The following is a 16,685-nucleotide window of genomic DNA, read 5'->3' as shown; positions in this document are numbered from 1 at the left end:
CTCATCCTAATTAGACAGAAAGAGAGGAAGGGTACCACTTATCAGCCTTAGGCTGGAAGAGGCAAGAAGACGGAATAGTTACAGGAACTTAGAAGGGGACAGTCATGTGGCAAGAGCCACTGACAAGAGCTGTGGCCTTTGGTCAAAGGATGCAACCCTGGAGACCCGCAGTGAGGGAGGCTGGGGAATCAACACCCTGAACTCCCTCCCCCTAGTCTTCTCCCAGCACTTCCCATTGGCAGGACCCACCCCAACTGGAAGCCAGAGGGCAGAGGGCCCTGGGATGCCATCCATGCAGGTCAGTGTCTAGGAGTATGGAGCATGATGGGGAAGGGTACAGAGCAAAACTAGAGGAATCAGGAGACTAGATCCACCCCACACACGCACACCCAGCTTTGAATCCACTTTTTAACTTTAGGCAAGTTGCTTAATTTCTCTGCACCTCGGGTTGCTCGCTGCAAAACAAGTGTCATAATGATAGTTATGCAGGTTATCGAGAGCATAAACTAGACGATGTCTCGAAAATGCCTGGCAGAGCTCCTGGAACGTGGTAGGCATCATTGAATGTGCTCCAGCCCCACCCCCAGCTGATGGCAGTTCTCTGCACTTGTGGCTGTTTTATAGTCTTCATGTATTTCCCAGGAGCATGGTCTCTCCTAGTGTGGTCCATAGACCATGTGCTTTAGAGACACCTGGGGTCCTTTTCGTCACACAGGTTCATGGTCCCCACCCCAGTCCCACTGAATCATGAGTAGAAGGATGGGAATCTTCATTTCGGACAAGTTTCCCCAAGTGATTTTCATGCACAATAAGGTTTGGGAACCACCATCCTGGAAGTCCATATTTCTAATTGACGCCCACTTGGGTGAAGTAGAGGTGAGATTTATCTGTACTTGGCAGCCATTAGATATAGCTCCAGCCCATCAGCTCCGGGAAGAGGGCTGTGAGACCAGGACACTAATGGTCTGTCTTGCAGTGTTAGGCCATGCTGATTCTCCATTTTGCTGGCTTTATTAATACCCAAGGAACAATGTTCCCAGGTTTTTAATTAAAAATTCTCTAACATCCATACTCTAATCATTTTCTAGGTTGGATATGGGCTTGGTAAGTAGCTGGCTCTGACCCCTACCTTTCAGAGAAAATTTAATAAGCAAAGCAGAAGCTGTTAAAAGGGAATAAAAAGCTTTGTGGTTGAGAATAGGTCAATTCTGAGTATAAACAGGAAGAGGCCAAAACTTAGAATAAGACCAGAGGATCTAGGACCTTGCTTTAGTTTGTTAAGGAAAAGTATAAGGAAATTAATCAGCAGTCCGGGACAGACACTGAGCTCATGGCTTGGGTCTTGAATTGGTTAGATCTCAGATGGGCTGCGATAGAGAGATTGGAAAGAGTAGGAGCTTAGACAAGAGGGAATGTTATTTGCTTCTCATGTAAAACTAGAGGCAGGCGGAGCAGGCCTGGGATGGCGGTTTTTCTCCACAAAGTTCTCGAGGACTCAGGCTTCTATGGCTTTTGGTCCTGCTCTCCCCCAAATGTGGCCCACGTCCTCATGTTCCAGGATGGAATGCCAGTTGTCACATCCGTGTTCCAAACCACAGGAAAGGGGGAAGAAGGTACAAAGAGTGTGGAGCAGCTGACTTCTAAAGAAGGTTTAGAATCTGCCACACAACACATCTGATTACATCAGTTTGGCCAGAACTCATTCACATGGCCGCACCAAACTACAGGTCTAGCTTGGAAATGATATACTACTAAATGGGTGATACATTGAGGACAGCTAAGAGTCACTGCCATCGGTTCTGCATCCTGAGAAACTATGGACCTTCTTTTCCCAATGGAATGGTTATCATTCAAGTTCCATACAGGAACCCAGAAACCACTCCAGGTATATTTAGAAGAGAAAACTTAAGACAATTTGCAGCACAAGTGCAAAAATGAGACAACCCAGAGGTTAACAACAGTGGGAAGCTTCTACCTTCCCTGGGGCTGGAGGGATAAACGAGGAGACAGAGTTTAGAAGTCAGGGTTGGTTGGCAGAACTTGGAACCCCAGTCGGCCATTCCAGTGGGAGCTAGAGCCATGAGATGCAGTCCCTGGCCTAGATGCCACCAGTAGCAAAGTGATCCAGGAAGAAATATGCTGGCCTTTCCCTTCTTCTGCCCCTCAGTCTCCTTCTAGTGCCTTACTTTGGCTAGAACTGCCTGGAAGCCAGAGGGCAGGGACGTCTGGGAAATGTAGTTTCATGCAAACAGAGTAGGCAAAGAAGAGGAAAGTATGGATCTGAAAGCAAACAGGTGACTAGAGCAGCACCAAATCCAAGTTGTGGACCAGAATAAATTACTAATAATTGATACCTGGCTAGACATTTCTTCTGGATGAAAATTTTGCAAAACAAAAGTGTCCTTCTGTTCAAAGCAGGGACTTAAACAGATCTTAGTACATCAGTGTTCACAACAGCGTTGTTCACAATTGCCAAAAAGTGGAAACAACCTAAATATGCATCAACAGGTGAATGGATAAACAGAATGTGGTATATACATAAAACTGAATATTATTTAGTCATAAAAAGGGATGAATTTCTGATACACGCTACAACCTGGATGAACCTTGAAAACATTATACCAAGTGAAATAAGCCAGACACAAACGAACAAATACTGTATTATTCCACTTATATGAGGTACCTAGAATAGGCAAATTCATGGTGACAAAGAGTAGATGTTGCCTGGAGCTGGGAGTTGGAGGACATTGGAGAGTTATTGTTTAATGGGTACAAAGCTTCTATTTGGGATGATGAAAAAGTTCTGGAAATGCATAGTGCTCGTGGTTCCACAACACTGTAAATGTATTTAATGCCCTGAATTTTACATTGAAAAATAGTTAAAATAGTAAATTAAAAATTTAAGGTAAAGCATAAAAATAATGAGGATCCCTCTGCTTCCCAAATGTATTTCCTGATCGCAGAACCCTTTATGTGGAAGGTATGAATGTTGGTAATCAAGCAATAGAAGCCAACTAATGGACAAAACAGGGGGGTCCAAAGACCAGGAAGACTTCAAAACCAAAATCAAAACTCTGTTTCCAAGATGTGTTGTGAAGTTTCAATAATACTTTCTTGGGGAGAGAAATGTTATTTCCCCCTTTTCCTAACCTGAAATTGATATGGTCATGAAGAGTAAGCATAACCCAATGAAAAGGCCAAGGCAAAATCAGAGGTTTACAGAATTGGATGTCACCTCCCTTTCTCTCTCCCTCTCTCTCTCCCTGTCTCTCTCCCTGTCTCTCTCCCTCTCTCTCTCTCTCTCTCTCTGTCTGTCTGTCTGTGTGTGTGTGTGTGTGTATATATATATATATATATATATATATATGGATCACCTGAAGACTTGGAAATAGGTAATCTCACAAAGGAGCAGGAAAAGAAGTGAGAACCCAGAAAGCCTACAAGGGATTCTTTGAAGAAGGGGAAATGAATGTGGGACAAGTTCAGTTTCTGGGTTACCTGTTAACAAGGAGCGGGGTCAAGGGGTCAGGATATACTCGACTATGTCTAAAACAGCTCAGAAATGTCCTCAAGATCAAGCATGGAAGATGGTTGTTGACTTTGGCACCCAGAAAGGTTATTGGCTGCTCAGTAAAGGCTGTTGCTGTGAATGGAAGGAGACTCTACACTGAAATGGGATGAGCAGAACAGTCCTCTCTGCATTTCTCCATTTGCTGGCTCAACAGAAGCAGTAAATAAACCCTATTCCCAGAACTATGCTGACAACATTGATGATGGCGGCACACAAATTAGGAGGTAAACAAAAAGCCATGTTAATTTCAAGCTCCATTAGAAACACAGGCAGAAAAAAAAAAAAAAAGAATTAACATCTGCCAAATAGAAGAGGTCAAAATTGGAAGGGAAGGAAACTTTCTTTTTCAGATCCTAAGAAGGTACTGCCGACGTCAAAGACATGAGAGGATTCTGTTTCCTCGTTGACTTTGTGAATCATAGAATTCTTGTAAAAACTCTGTTGTCAATATCTCCTGGAATCAGATATGTGGGGTGATGAAGGATGAGCTGCATGTTCCTTCTCCTGGAAAAGGAAACCGTACAGTGTTTGGAGTAGAGCCACGAGATTCCATTCCAGAGCTGTCTTCTATTTTGTCCCTTACATGAAATTTTTGTTTTTTAAGAACCTCCAATAATATTTATGGCTTTGGCATAATGCATACGTAGTTTTCTTTTGAAGACTCCACAATATAAGTTGTCTCTGACATGGAATTGGCATAATAGCCTTGTGTAAAAGACCTCGGGCCCTTTAATCCCTTCGTAAAATGTGTTGCATGCCCCAGATCAAGTCCAGGAAATGCACACATGTCTTTCTCTTAGTTGCTTGTGTTGAGGGGGATGATACACAAATGAAAACAGATATTTCTCATAAGTTCTTTTTTATGTCATGGCAGTGCGCATTCTGGGTCTTTGATGATGGATGAGCCTTCATTTGTAAATTTAATGCCATATGTATTAACTTAGTTTCCTTCCAGGCATTTTGTATTAGCGAGCATCACATATGGCTTTATAATGCTCCAATACCAGATGCCTGGTGGTTCTTTGATTCAATATATGCAGGAAGAAAAGATGTAAAAGATGTATGGTTATGTATACCATAACTTTTTGGCTAGGTAATCGGTCAGAAGTTCCATCCTACCTGGTGGCAAGGGATTGACCTAGTTGACTTCTCAGGCTTCTTTCTCTAGATGTTATGATCCTGTGGCATATTTTCCCGGAGGTATTAAATTTGAAGAATCAATCACTAGATGCAATCAAATCCACCCTCCCTCCCCCAAAACCAAACAGGTATTTTTTTTTTTAATTTGGACTTTAAATTTATTGATTGATTGATTGATTTTTGGCTGTGTTGGGTCTTCGTTTCTGTGCGAGGGCTTTCTCTAGTTGCGGCAAGCGAGGGCCACTCTTCATTGCGGCGCGCGGGCCTCTCACTGTCGCGGCCTCTCTTGTTGCAGAGCACAGGCTCCAGACACGCAGGCTCAGTAGTTGTGGCTCACGGGCCTAGTTGCTCCGCAGCATGTGGGATCGTCCCAGACCAGGGCTCGAGCCCGTGTCCCCTGCATTGGCAGGCGGATTCTCAACCACTGTGCCACCAGGGAAGCCCCAAACAGGTATTTTTAAGTATGCAGCCATATACACATATACGCATTTCAAGAACAACAGAGTTCTCTTTGAGAATGGAAATATAGTCATTGATAAATTACATTACTGAACTGCAGGTGTTAGTTACAGTGGAAAGTGAGAAATTGTAGGAAACTTTTAAAATCAGAACGTGGATTATGGCTTGAATTTAATTGTGTTGCTCAGGGCACTCTGCAGGCTGTCACTTGATTATGTTCAATTTACCTCTTTTTATATACCACCACTTACTCTCCAAATGTTTCATCTATGCTCGTTGTGTTTTCTCCAGCTCTCTCATAAGCTCTTTGAGATCAGAGCTAATGTTACACAGTAGAGACTCAATAAATACATTATAAATAAATAAAGGAGGCTGCGGCCGGAGCTGGGCGGTGGCGGTGGGAGCTGCCGGAGGAGTCTGGCGGAGCCCGAGGCGCTGGCGCTATGGAGCCCCTGGAATGGAAGTGTCCAAGTTGGAGAACTGTTACCTTGCAAGATTTGTGGAAGAACATTCTTTCCAGTGGCATCAAAAAAACATGGACCTATTTGCCAGAAAACTGCCACTAAAAAACGGAAGACTTTTGATTCAAGCAGACAAAGAGCTGAAGGAACGGATATTCCAACAGTAAAGCCTCTTAAACCTAGGCCTGACCCATCAAAGGAGCCATCTAATTGGAGAAGGAAGCATGAAGAGTTCATTGCCACCGTAAGAGCAGCTAAAGGCCTCGGTCAGGCCCTTAAAGAGGGTGGCACACTTCCTCCCCCTCCCCCACCTTCTTATGATCCTGAGTATATTCAGGAGAGTTAATGAAAATGCAGCCGATAGACATATAAATTTCTGTAAAGAACAGGCAGCGCATATTAGTAATAAAGGCAAATTTCCTACTGATACCAAAGGAAAATCGACTTCTCGGACACAGTATAAGCCACCTGCACTTAGAAAGTCCAGTTCTCCTGGAACCACCTCATCAGGATCTTCACGATTACCACAGCCAAGTGGCGCTAGCAAAACTGTTGTAGGTGTTCCTTCGGGTAAAGTGTCTTCAGTTCGCAGCTCTTTGGGATACAAACTTCAGACCTTGTCTTCCTCCCATAAAGGGATAGCAGCCCCTCACGTAGGTAAGATGGACAAGTTAGGCCCTCCACTCCGAACTGGAAGACATGTGCAGAGGTCGCATGGCAGTGATGCAAAATCAGACAGTGCCATCAAAAGGCATGAGTTATTACCCATTTAGAAATCCGGCCTCAAGTGTGCTCGCAAGCAAAAGAAAAACGTATACTGAGAGCTACATGGCCAGAGTCTACAGATAATTTTATTGAACAAATAACACAACAGCCTTCCTCGATTGAGGGCTACCCTTCCCCAAGCCATTTCTCACACGCTTAAAGCACAGAGTTTGCACAGTAAGGAATTCTTTTTGAAAGTCATTTCTATGCAGAAATCACGCTCTGCCCCAACATCATGGACTAGACTGTTGACAAGCGTTCACATTTTAAGTATTCCTTTATGATTGTTCTCTCCTTTCTGTCCCTACCCAGGGGCTCCAGTCCTTTTCTCTTACGGATCCTGAAGGGATGGGTATGCTGTAGGGCAAGGGGTGGTGGGCTCCTCAGAGCTACTGGCAGCATCCCTAGGGTGCTGTCCCTTACCACAGGGTGGCAGATGCGTAAGGGCAAGGGGGATTGGACACGGTAGGTGGGATGCGGCAACGCCCCGTAGGCACAGGCATCCAGAGCCCTTCCTGATCCCCATCCTGTGCCCTCTCAACTTGGGGTGGAGTCAACAGCTAGTTGCAGTTGGTGGGGGGATGAGCCCAGCCCGGGGTAGAGGGAGAAGCCTCCCACACCTATTAACAGCCAGCAAACTGTCCATCCATCTGGTGGGGGGGGTGGGTGTGGACAGACGGGCAGGTAGGCAGGAAGAATCAGGCTTGTTCTGCCCCCAGCTTCGGTCCAACACAGGAGGAATTGAGGTAGCAAACGGCTGAAATGCTCCAATGAGAGGGAAAGGAAGTTCCCCCTGTGTACAGCTCCCACACCCTGGGTCTGGAAGAAGGCAGACCTTGCTTGTAAAGTGCTGTAGCCTCCAGCAGCGCTGGGCCCTGGGCAAGCTTGCAGGAATGCAGGCCAGGCAAGGGCACAGGAGCCAGGCATTCCCGACCAGCACATGCCCTGCCATGCTCCTCGAAGGGATTACTGGGAAAGGGGGACTGGGAACTCCGCCGTCAGCCCTTGCCGGCCACCGGCCAACTCCTGTCCACGTACAAACCGACACCCAACCAGCTCTGTAGGGCGGCCCTGCTCACTGTTGAAGGTTCCGGGCCAGGGGACTTTATTCAGGGTTGTGGGCCCAGCCTAGGTTCCTCGATGGAAGCCACACCTGGAGCCTGGGGGGTTCTTGCTGGGGCCAGGGGGTGTTTATACCTGCCACCCCCCCAGGCTCACACCTCATAGAGGAAATCCACGTGGATGCGAGGGGGGATCCAGCTTCCGATGCCCTGAGGAATCAGGTTCTCATGCGCCCACCTCCGCTTGGCCCGCTTCTGCCCGTTCTTGGTGACGACTGTCTCCTCATAGAACTCGTGAGCCAGATCGCCATCCTCGGCATAGAACATGGAGCTGCGGCGGCGCGTGACTCCGAAGGGGGGGCGCGACCAAAGCTTGCTCAGCGACAGCCGCCTCCGGGCCACCGCCCCCCACCGCCAAGGCGAAGGGCCGCAGGCCGCGAGCTTTGGGGCCGCCGGCGCCCACGTCTGGGCCGCCGCCGCATGGCGGCCCCGCGTCCGCTTCGCTCTCAAAGGGCGGTCGGCGCCGCCTTCCGCGGGCTACGCTGTCTCCCACAACGTTTTTTTTTTTTAATGAAAGAAGAATAGGGAAAAAGAAGGATGAGAATTAAAAGATACAGTGGAAAAGGAATGGGGTTACTCCACAAAATGCGTGGCATGAGACCCTGTAGATGGACTAGCCCAGGGCCACAAAGTGGAGTTTGAACTTTGTTGCAGGAGCCAAAGTACAAGAGAGGATAGGAGTAGTTACGTGATTCATGATGTCTAAAACAGAAAAATAAATCACTTTCTCTGTGAAAGTGCAACTAGTTCTGAGGCCTCAAAAGTTCTCCTTTGATTTCTCATAAGGAGACACCGGATAACTTAACTGTTAGCTTCTTAATTAACATCCCTACTGAATCCATACTAAATATGGCAATGGATTTCATAGGGTGTTTTTTTTTTTAAGATGCCCTCAATGCAGGCCTATAACATGACATCCTGTGATCCACCAAAACCAGTTGTGATGTGGGTGTGTTTTGTGTAGCTATATATATTGTCTGCTTTTGTTGTAAGTATGTAACATGTACATATTCATTATTCAGATTTAATCCAGGGATAGATTTTCAAGTATCTAAGATGCTAGCTCTCCATCCTGGTTGCCCATTAGAAAGAAGCATCTGTGGAGCTTTCTAAAAATGAACACATCAGGGTCCCTCCCTGAGATTTTGATTTCTTTAGTTTGGAGAGTGGGATCTGGGCATCTGCCATTTGGAGAGTTTTAAGAGTGATGTCTACACATAACATGAGGATCATAGAGGAACTCGTGAATTGCTGTCTTTTCAGCTAGATTCTTTAATAAATAATGTTTGTCTCAAAAAAATAAATAAACATTAAAAATAAATAAATAAAGGAGCAAAGGGCTAGATGAACCTGGCTACAGATTCAAGATGCCGCCATTTACATTACAAGATGTGACCTGAGAAATTTAACAACTGAGGATGGTCCCAGTTCTTCCTTGGAGGTCATTCATTTTCCCCTCCTCTGGCTCCCATCAATAATACAGATGTTTAATTTTTTCCCCCTTTGGTCCTTTGCCCTTTGAATCCACCCCAGCAAAAACGCTCAACTCTATGGCACTAGAAAATGTTGTGAAGAGCTTTACCATCTTCCAACATTTGTGTATTTATATACTTATTTTATTCTTGGCCTTCGTTTGAGCTTTTAAAAGTTTTCTCAGTTTCCACTGTCATTTTCTACATGTGTTGTCTTTGCCTTCTTTTTGACAGCAAAGGTACCTATTTTCTTTATTCATAAATTTTATTTATTTACTTTTGGCTGTGTTACGTCTTCGTTGCTGCCCGCGGGCTTTCTCTAGTTGCGGTGAGCGGGGGCTACTCTTTGTTGTGGTGCGTGTGCTTCTTATTGCGGTGGCTTCTCTTGTTGCAGAGCAGGGCTCTAGGCATGCAGGCTTCAGTAGTTGTGGCACGACGGCTCAGTAGTTTTGGCTCACGGGCTCTAGAGTGCAGGCTCAGTAGTTGTGGCGCACGGGCTTAGTTGCTTCACGGCATGTGGGATCTTCCCGGACCAGGGATCGAACCCATGTCCCCTGCATTGGCAGGCAGATTCTTAACCACTGCGCCACCAGGGAAGTCCCTAAGGTACCTATTTTAAATGAGATGCTCCTAAAATACAGGTCAAGGACTCCCTACCTGTAGAAAAATTCTCCAAGGATAACATAAGGAACTAGTGGCAATGGCTATGTCTAGGCAGTGTAGAAACGTGGAGCAGAGTGTTTCCTTTTAATTCAGTAACCATCTGTTTGAATCATTTTTGTCCATGAGCGTGCATTGCTTTTATAATTTATAAACTGGTTAAAAGATAAAATATCTATACTCATCATGGCAATTCTAGCAGGTCTTAAAAGTTTTAATGAAATATGAATGCAGTTAGTTTATGCATATGTTTATTCTAAACAAATGAACAATCGCATTGTTCTAAGATACCACACTTAATGAACCCAGTATTCCACCTTTTGAAGCATCTTATAGGTATCTGAGATTAAATACTGGTCAGTGATTCATACTGGGGTACGTTTATGGGTGGAAGATGACTGAGCTGCTTTTGTATCTGTAGCTTTCCGCTTTGAATGACACACCCCCAGTAAGCATTTTAATAACACAGGAAGTGTTTCCGTCAGTGGGTCAAGAGAACCACTTCCATCACAGCTTTGCGTATTTTTATTCATTTTCTTCACTCGTGGCAGTGTTCACACTTGGAACCCGTTTCACGTGCTAAGGGTCCTCCACCTTGATTACAGCTCTTTGCTAATTCTTCACATCCCATTTCTCTCTTTGCATTTCCAAACTTTCTCTTTCTCTTCAAGGTTTTCATGTCATTTTGGTCCCAGGGTTTCATTCCCAAGTCAGTCTATCTGATCCTGCCTCTAATTTGTCATTAGCATTTCTACTCTGGCTTGTTTGTTTTGAGTTTCTGCAAATGGTTCAACCATTGTCAGGCATGTTTTAACCTTCAAGTCAATAAATGTCTGCCTAGAAGTGCATAAAGTTATTTGACTCCATAAAAGAATGCTCGCAAACACACGCTGTTCTTCATAAACATTCTATGTTACTGTATTAAGTTGATAATTGGTAAGATATGTTTAAATTTGCACATTGTAGAAACTGTAAGTTTAATTCCCAGCAGAGTAAGTGTATAAATGCTCAGAGTCATATACGATTCTATGAAGATGCACTGTTTATCTGTAATCTGTAACATTTAAAAATTAGCCAAAAAGGCTGAAAGAGGGTTCTTGCTATGTTTTCCTCTAAGAGTTTTATAGTGTCCCGTCTTACATTTAGGTCTTTAATCCATTTTGAGTTTATTTTTGTGTATGGTGTTAGGGAGTGTTCTAATTTCATTCTTTTACATGTAGCTGCCCAGTTTTCCTAACGCGTGTATGTGGAATCTAGAAAAATGGTACAGGTGAGCCTATATGCAGGGCAGGAATAGAGACGCAGACGTAGAGAATGGACGTGTGGAGACGGGGTGGCGGGGGAGGTGGGATGAATTGGGAGATTGAGATTGACATATATACACAACCATGTGTAAAACAGATAGCTAGTGGGAACCTGCTGTGTAGTACAGGGAGCTCAGCTCAGTGCTCTTTGGTGACCTAGATGGGTGGGATGGGGGGTGTGGGAGGTCCAAGAGGGAGGGGATATATGTATACATTATAGCTGATTCACTTTGTTATACAGCAGAAAGTAACACAGCATTGTAGAGCAACTATACCCCAATTAAAAAAACATAAATGCATAGTAGGTAGTCAAAAAAAAGGCGTGAAAGAGACTGGCTACATGATCCCCTCCCCCAGTGATTCTCCAACTTCAGTGTGCATGGGAATCACCTGAAGAGCTGGTTGAAACACTGATTGCTGAACTACTGATTCAGTCGGTCTTCAGTGGAGCCTGTGAATTTTCCTTTCTAACAAAATCCCAGTTGATTCTGATTCTGTTGATCTGGGACCAGATGTTGAGAACCATCGCTATCCCAGTCCTCCTCCTGAGCACACAGAAACACTGCATTTCCCAGCTGTGCTCATACTTATGTTAGGCCCAAATGACTAGGTCCGGCCCAGTGGCATGTGTATGTCACCTCCACATTGGGCCACACAGCTCCCTGCGTCGTTCTCCGCTCTCTCTCGCCCCTTCCCTGGGCAACAGTGGAGACTATGTATTCAAGATGGTGGCCTGCCGAGATGGAGGGTCCCTAGATCTGTGAGTTTGTGATGGAGGAAAGCTGCCTTACTCACGTAAAGCTGTCATATGAAAGAAGAATAATCCTTTGTTATTTATATCAAGTCATTGAGTTTCAGGGCAGCGTTGCCTAACTCACCCTAATACACATGACTTTCACGTGGTCATGAGATGAACCAGTTGCCCAGCTCTGAGGCAACTTCTACTATGCAAATTTGAGAGATTGAATCAATCTACCATCTATGCTTCCCCATCCAAAAAAAAAAAAAAAAAAACTATTTAAATTGACTTATATGTACTTAGCTTAGAGCCACATGTCTGTAGGCTACAAAGAGATTGTTGCTAATCTTTCAGAACATCTCCTATAGCCACTTTGGTACATTTCGGGGTGATGATCTTTCATCTGAACTTTTCCAACTGCTGGCTCCTTGGACTCAATATTCTTACACTCTCAAAATGTGTTCTACGCACACAGCCTTTACTTCATGTTGAAAGAGACCACGGCCCTTTTCCTCTCATTCAAAGCACATTACTGGACAGCTCTTCCTTGTCTGCCTCTGTTCCTCCTCTACCTTGTTCTACCAGTGAAGTCATCCCATAATTTCTTTTTTTTTTTTTCATGAAAACTTTCTTTTAATTAAAGAATAGTTCGTTTACAATGTTGTGTTAGTTTCAGGTGTACAGCAAAGTGATTCAGTTGTATAGATATAGGTATATAGAAACACACACACATATACACGTCTATTCTTTTTGAGATTCTTTTCCCTTATAGGTTATTACAAAATATTGAGTATAGTTCCCTGTGCTATGCAGTAGGTCCTTGTTGGTTATTTTATATATAGTAGTGTGTATACGTTAATCCCAAACTTCTAATTTTTCTCTCCCCCGCTTTCCCCTTTGGTAACCATAAGTTTGTTTTCTATGTCTCTGGGTCTATTTCTGTTTTCTGTATAAATTCATTTGTGTCATTTTTTAAAATTAGGTTCCACATATAAGCAATATCATATGATATTTGTCTTTTTCTCTCTGGCTTACTGACTTGACTGGGGCATAATTTCCCCTTAGGCACCTTCACAGTTAAGGTTGATGGGCTCTGAGTGACCCACATCTTTCATCGTGGTTATAAGCCTCTAGACCCTCCCAGGTGATCCCTGTTCCTTTACCCCATTGCTGGTGATACTTTGCTGAATCTGACCCACCCCTTTCTGTGGACTCTGCCTGGATGTGCATGACCCCTTCCTGTCCCACCAACCTTGAAGAATTTGACCACTTGCCTACTTGGGTATCTGCCAGGCTCTGGTACCCCATTTATTTGTCAGTTCTCCTGTCCAGACCTCCACACATAGTGCACTCCATGACTAAAGTAGACTCTAGTCAAACTCTCTTCCTTTTTCATGCAAATGTTATATCATTGCCCCTATTAATGTCTCCTTCACACAGAAGTGAACCAAAAGCAAAGATTTTTCCCAGTTGTACCTTATGAAAACTGCACTTCCCTCAACCCTTTCCTGGCATACTACCCCACACTACCTTACGTGAAATCAAAGCCTCAAGATTACAGAATATAAAAGATTCACCTTTTAAAATGGTGTTCATTGTTCTGTTGATAAGTAATCATACACTTATTGAAGAGAATTTGGAAATTCAGAAGAGTACCAGCCTCTATCTAAAGATAATTTCTTTTATGTTTATCTTATTGCCATGTCATTTAAATATACCCAGCTACTTAATATTCTGTTGCACATTTAGGCCATCATTTATTCAAACAATCCAAGCAAATGTTGCTTCTGATTTTCTTATTATTATAAATAATGACAGGCTGCACATACCTGGTAATATTTCTAGATCTACCAAAAATCTATTTCTAGATTCTTTGCAAGGGAATCCCTTGGTATAAGTATATGAACAGTTGATGTAAATACTACAAGAAAGAGCTAAAATATTAAAAGTGGTGGGTCTGACGGGAAGTTCACTAGGATGGGCAGCAATGGGCAGAATGCTTTTTTCAGTTATAAGCACTGCATTTGACTTTTTCTGTTTGTGTATTATTACAATTAAAAATAAACATATTATAAAAATTATTTTATTTTTTCCCAAGTGAAGTTATGCTCTCAAAAAGGTGTATGAATACTTTAAAGAATTCATATTACATACACATATGAACAAATTGCCCTTCTGAAAATTTATAAAAATTTACCCTCCCATCAAGAATGTAAAACATTTACCTTCCTGAAAAAGCCTCTACAAACTAGGTATTTCTTTTTTCCTTTTAAATATTTTCTAATTAGCTTTAAAATGACAAGCAACTTTTATTTGCATTTATCTTACTGATAAGGTTGAATTGCTTTCCTATCTGATTTACGGTCCATTTATATTTCTTCTTTTGGCTGCCCCTGTGACATCTGTCCCTTTAGAAGGTGGTTTCCTTATACCAGTGACATGGCCATGGCTTAAACATTTGGGTTAATTCTTCTTTTGGAATGACCATCAGAGTCCGAGTTACTTTTTCTTGGATGTTCTTAGGACCAGTTAGTTATATCATCAAGTTATGGACAAATTGCAGAGCAACTGCATGGTGATAACCTCAGTTTTCTTTTGTGGTTTTAAACCATCCATGACAGGAACTGTCAAATGGGCATTCCAGTTACCTGTGGAGCCACGAGAACATGAACAGAATAAATACGTGGCTCTTGAAAGTCACCACAGTCGTTTGACTGTATCTATTATGGAAGGCCTCTCACTACATCCACCTCATCATTTTATAGACTTCATATTTAATATATTTATATTAATTAAAAGTTGTCCATTAGTCTGCACGTCAATCTGTCATGCAACGTTATACACATAGTCTTATACGTAGCAGACACTTAGAAACTGGATCAAGATTGTAGACCAAGCATATTTTTGACTAAATGTCATTCATCCTAAGGGTTTTTGTCTGTTTTATTCATCGTTGTATTCCAGGCAGCTAGAAGAGTTCCTAGCACAGACTAGGTGGTCAACAAATATTTATTGACTAAATGAATACATAATGAAAATATAAATGAATGAATGAACAAACCAACACTTCACAATTGGGCGTCAAGACGCAAGCTTTGTTTACCTTCTTTTGTAATACAACACAAGATGGCAAATGCTTTTGAATAATACAGGAGACAAATACATGATAGAGGCTGAATGGCATTAGAAAAAGGGCAAGCTTCACTTCTAACTTTGGCTCTGTGCCCTCAGGGAATTTACAGTCTAGTGAGAGAGAGAGACGTTAATCAAACGTTCCTACAAATAAATAGGGAATTAACAGATTTTAAGTGCCAGGCATATAACAGGCTTACCTGGCCTGGGTGTTCAAGGATGGCTTCCTTCTCTGAGGAAGGGGTATTTCAACCTCACATGGCAAAGGAAGCATTCTGAACACAAATTCAAAGACGAAAATGCATTGGAGAAACAGAGAAAAAACAAGTGCCAGGAAGCTCAGAGAGGGGTAGAGAGTGTTGAGAGATGAAGCTGGAGATAAGGTCTTAGTAGCTCTTTGCTCTGTGATGAGGGAGAGACACACTGACCCTTACCAGCAATAAGGGCTTGGTGACACCTACCTGGTAGGTTTATTGTGAGGATAAAACGTATATGTGTAACTGCTTAATGTCTGGCCCATAGAAATTCCCAGTTATGGTCATTTTTTCCCTCTTTCTTTCCTTTTGTTACCTATATCTTGAGTTCATTAAGAGCCAGAACTTGGTCTTCTATTTCAGTGGGTCCCCCTTAGTGCCTATCCTGGTGTGAACTGCTTGGTAAATGTTCAATAAATGACAGCTGGGGTTACCATTAGTAAGTAGTCCGTTGTATGCTAGGATTTTGTATTTATTTTCTTACTTAGGTTTTTATTTAATAAAAATTGATGTGGATTTATAATACTAAATTGAGTTTCTAACATCTGATACTTTCATATGCGGAATTATGCATCTTTGTTATCCATTTGGGATTTGGGATTTTGGTATTTGGGATTCGATTGTGTGGTTTGGACATGGTTTTATTTTCCAGCAAGTGGAGTGTTGGTTATTTCAGAGCTTCAAAGCATCTCTAAGATTTAGAATGATGAAAAAATGTAATCTATATATATTGAATTGCAACATATATTTGCATCACAGCATTTTTCTGATAGCTATCAGAAAAGCATATAAATACAGAGATTAAATGAATGCATAGAAGTAAAAATATCCTTTCACCAATAATTTGCTGCTCCAACAACAAAGCAATAATTTAGAACTCTAACCTTGTAATTCGGCTGATTAGAGGAATCCAATTCTCTCTTTATTTCACGTTATGTTGTATCTAATTGATGGAGAAGTCTAAGTGAATCAATATGCCAAAAACTGGCCTAGACAAACTCCATTTCTTTTGTGTCTAGATGACGTGTATGCCCAGTTTGCCCAATTTTCAAGTAAAAAAAAAGGTCTGTTTTATTTTTTTCCAACTGCCAGAACTGCAAACTAAAACTGGGTTCTCCCTCTTTCTCTCTCACATAACTACATAATAAAGTTCCCACATTCCAAACTTCGCTGACAATTCTGTTGATAATACACAAGATAGAGTAGAATGCATCCCAGCCTTCCTTAACTAGATGAGTCTAAACAATTGTAAAAAACAAACTTTAATCAGATTTAATGTACTCAGATCCAACCAGATGCTCACAGCAGATCAGAGGAGAAAGAACACACGAAGCGTCACCTTTTATGGCATGATCCTACATGATTCTTTCCTTTTTTTTCTGATTATTGATGGTAGATACAAGATAATATTTATACTCCACATATTACCCACAAGTGTTTTTTTTGGTCTTTTTCATCCTTCACTTTTTATTAAGAAGTTAAGTTCCTGTTTATCTTACCCCTCAGTTCTTCTTACAGATACAGTTTTGTGTACTGGCCTATTCATAAATTATTAATGTCACATTGGAAAAAACCTTTCAGAAACAGGCCCTCCTGACACGTAACTA

At 42.5% G+C, this 16,685-nt stretch overlaps 1 protein-coding gene and 2 pseudogenes across 1 annotated transcript in view; 2 read left to right on the top strand and 1 right to left on the bottom strand.

The window, feature by feature from the left end:
• Positions 1-16,685, top strand: part of SAMD12 (sterile alpha motif domain containing 12) — a 411,525-nt gene that overhangs the window by 302,504 nt on the left and 92,336 nt on the right. The window lies entirely within an intron of this gene.
• LOC137751622 (zinc finger C2HC domain-containing protein 1A-like) lies at positions 1,463-6,480 on the top strand (annotated as a pseudogene).
• Positions 7,611-16,685, bottom strand: part of LOC137751621 (tumor suppressor candidate 2 pseudogene) — a 46,465-nt pseudogene continuing 37,390 nt past the window's right edge.

Source organism: Eschrichtius robustus, chromosome 17 (genome assembly GCF_028021215.1).
Source record: "Eschrichtius robustus isolate mEscRob2 chromosome 17, mEscRob2.pri, whole genome shotgun sequence".
In the NCBI taxonomy this organism is placed as follows: domain Eukaryota; kingdom Metazoa; phylum Chordata; class Mammalia; order Artiodactyla; family Eschrichtiidae; genus Eschrichtius; species Eschrichtius robustus.
Note: the sequence above shows the minus strand (reverse complement) of the source record. Positions and strands in the feature narration are given on the sequence as shown.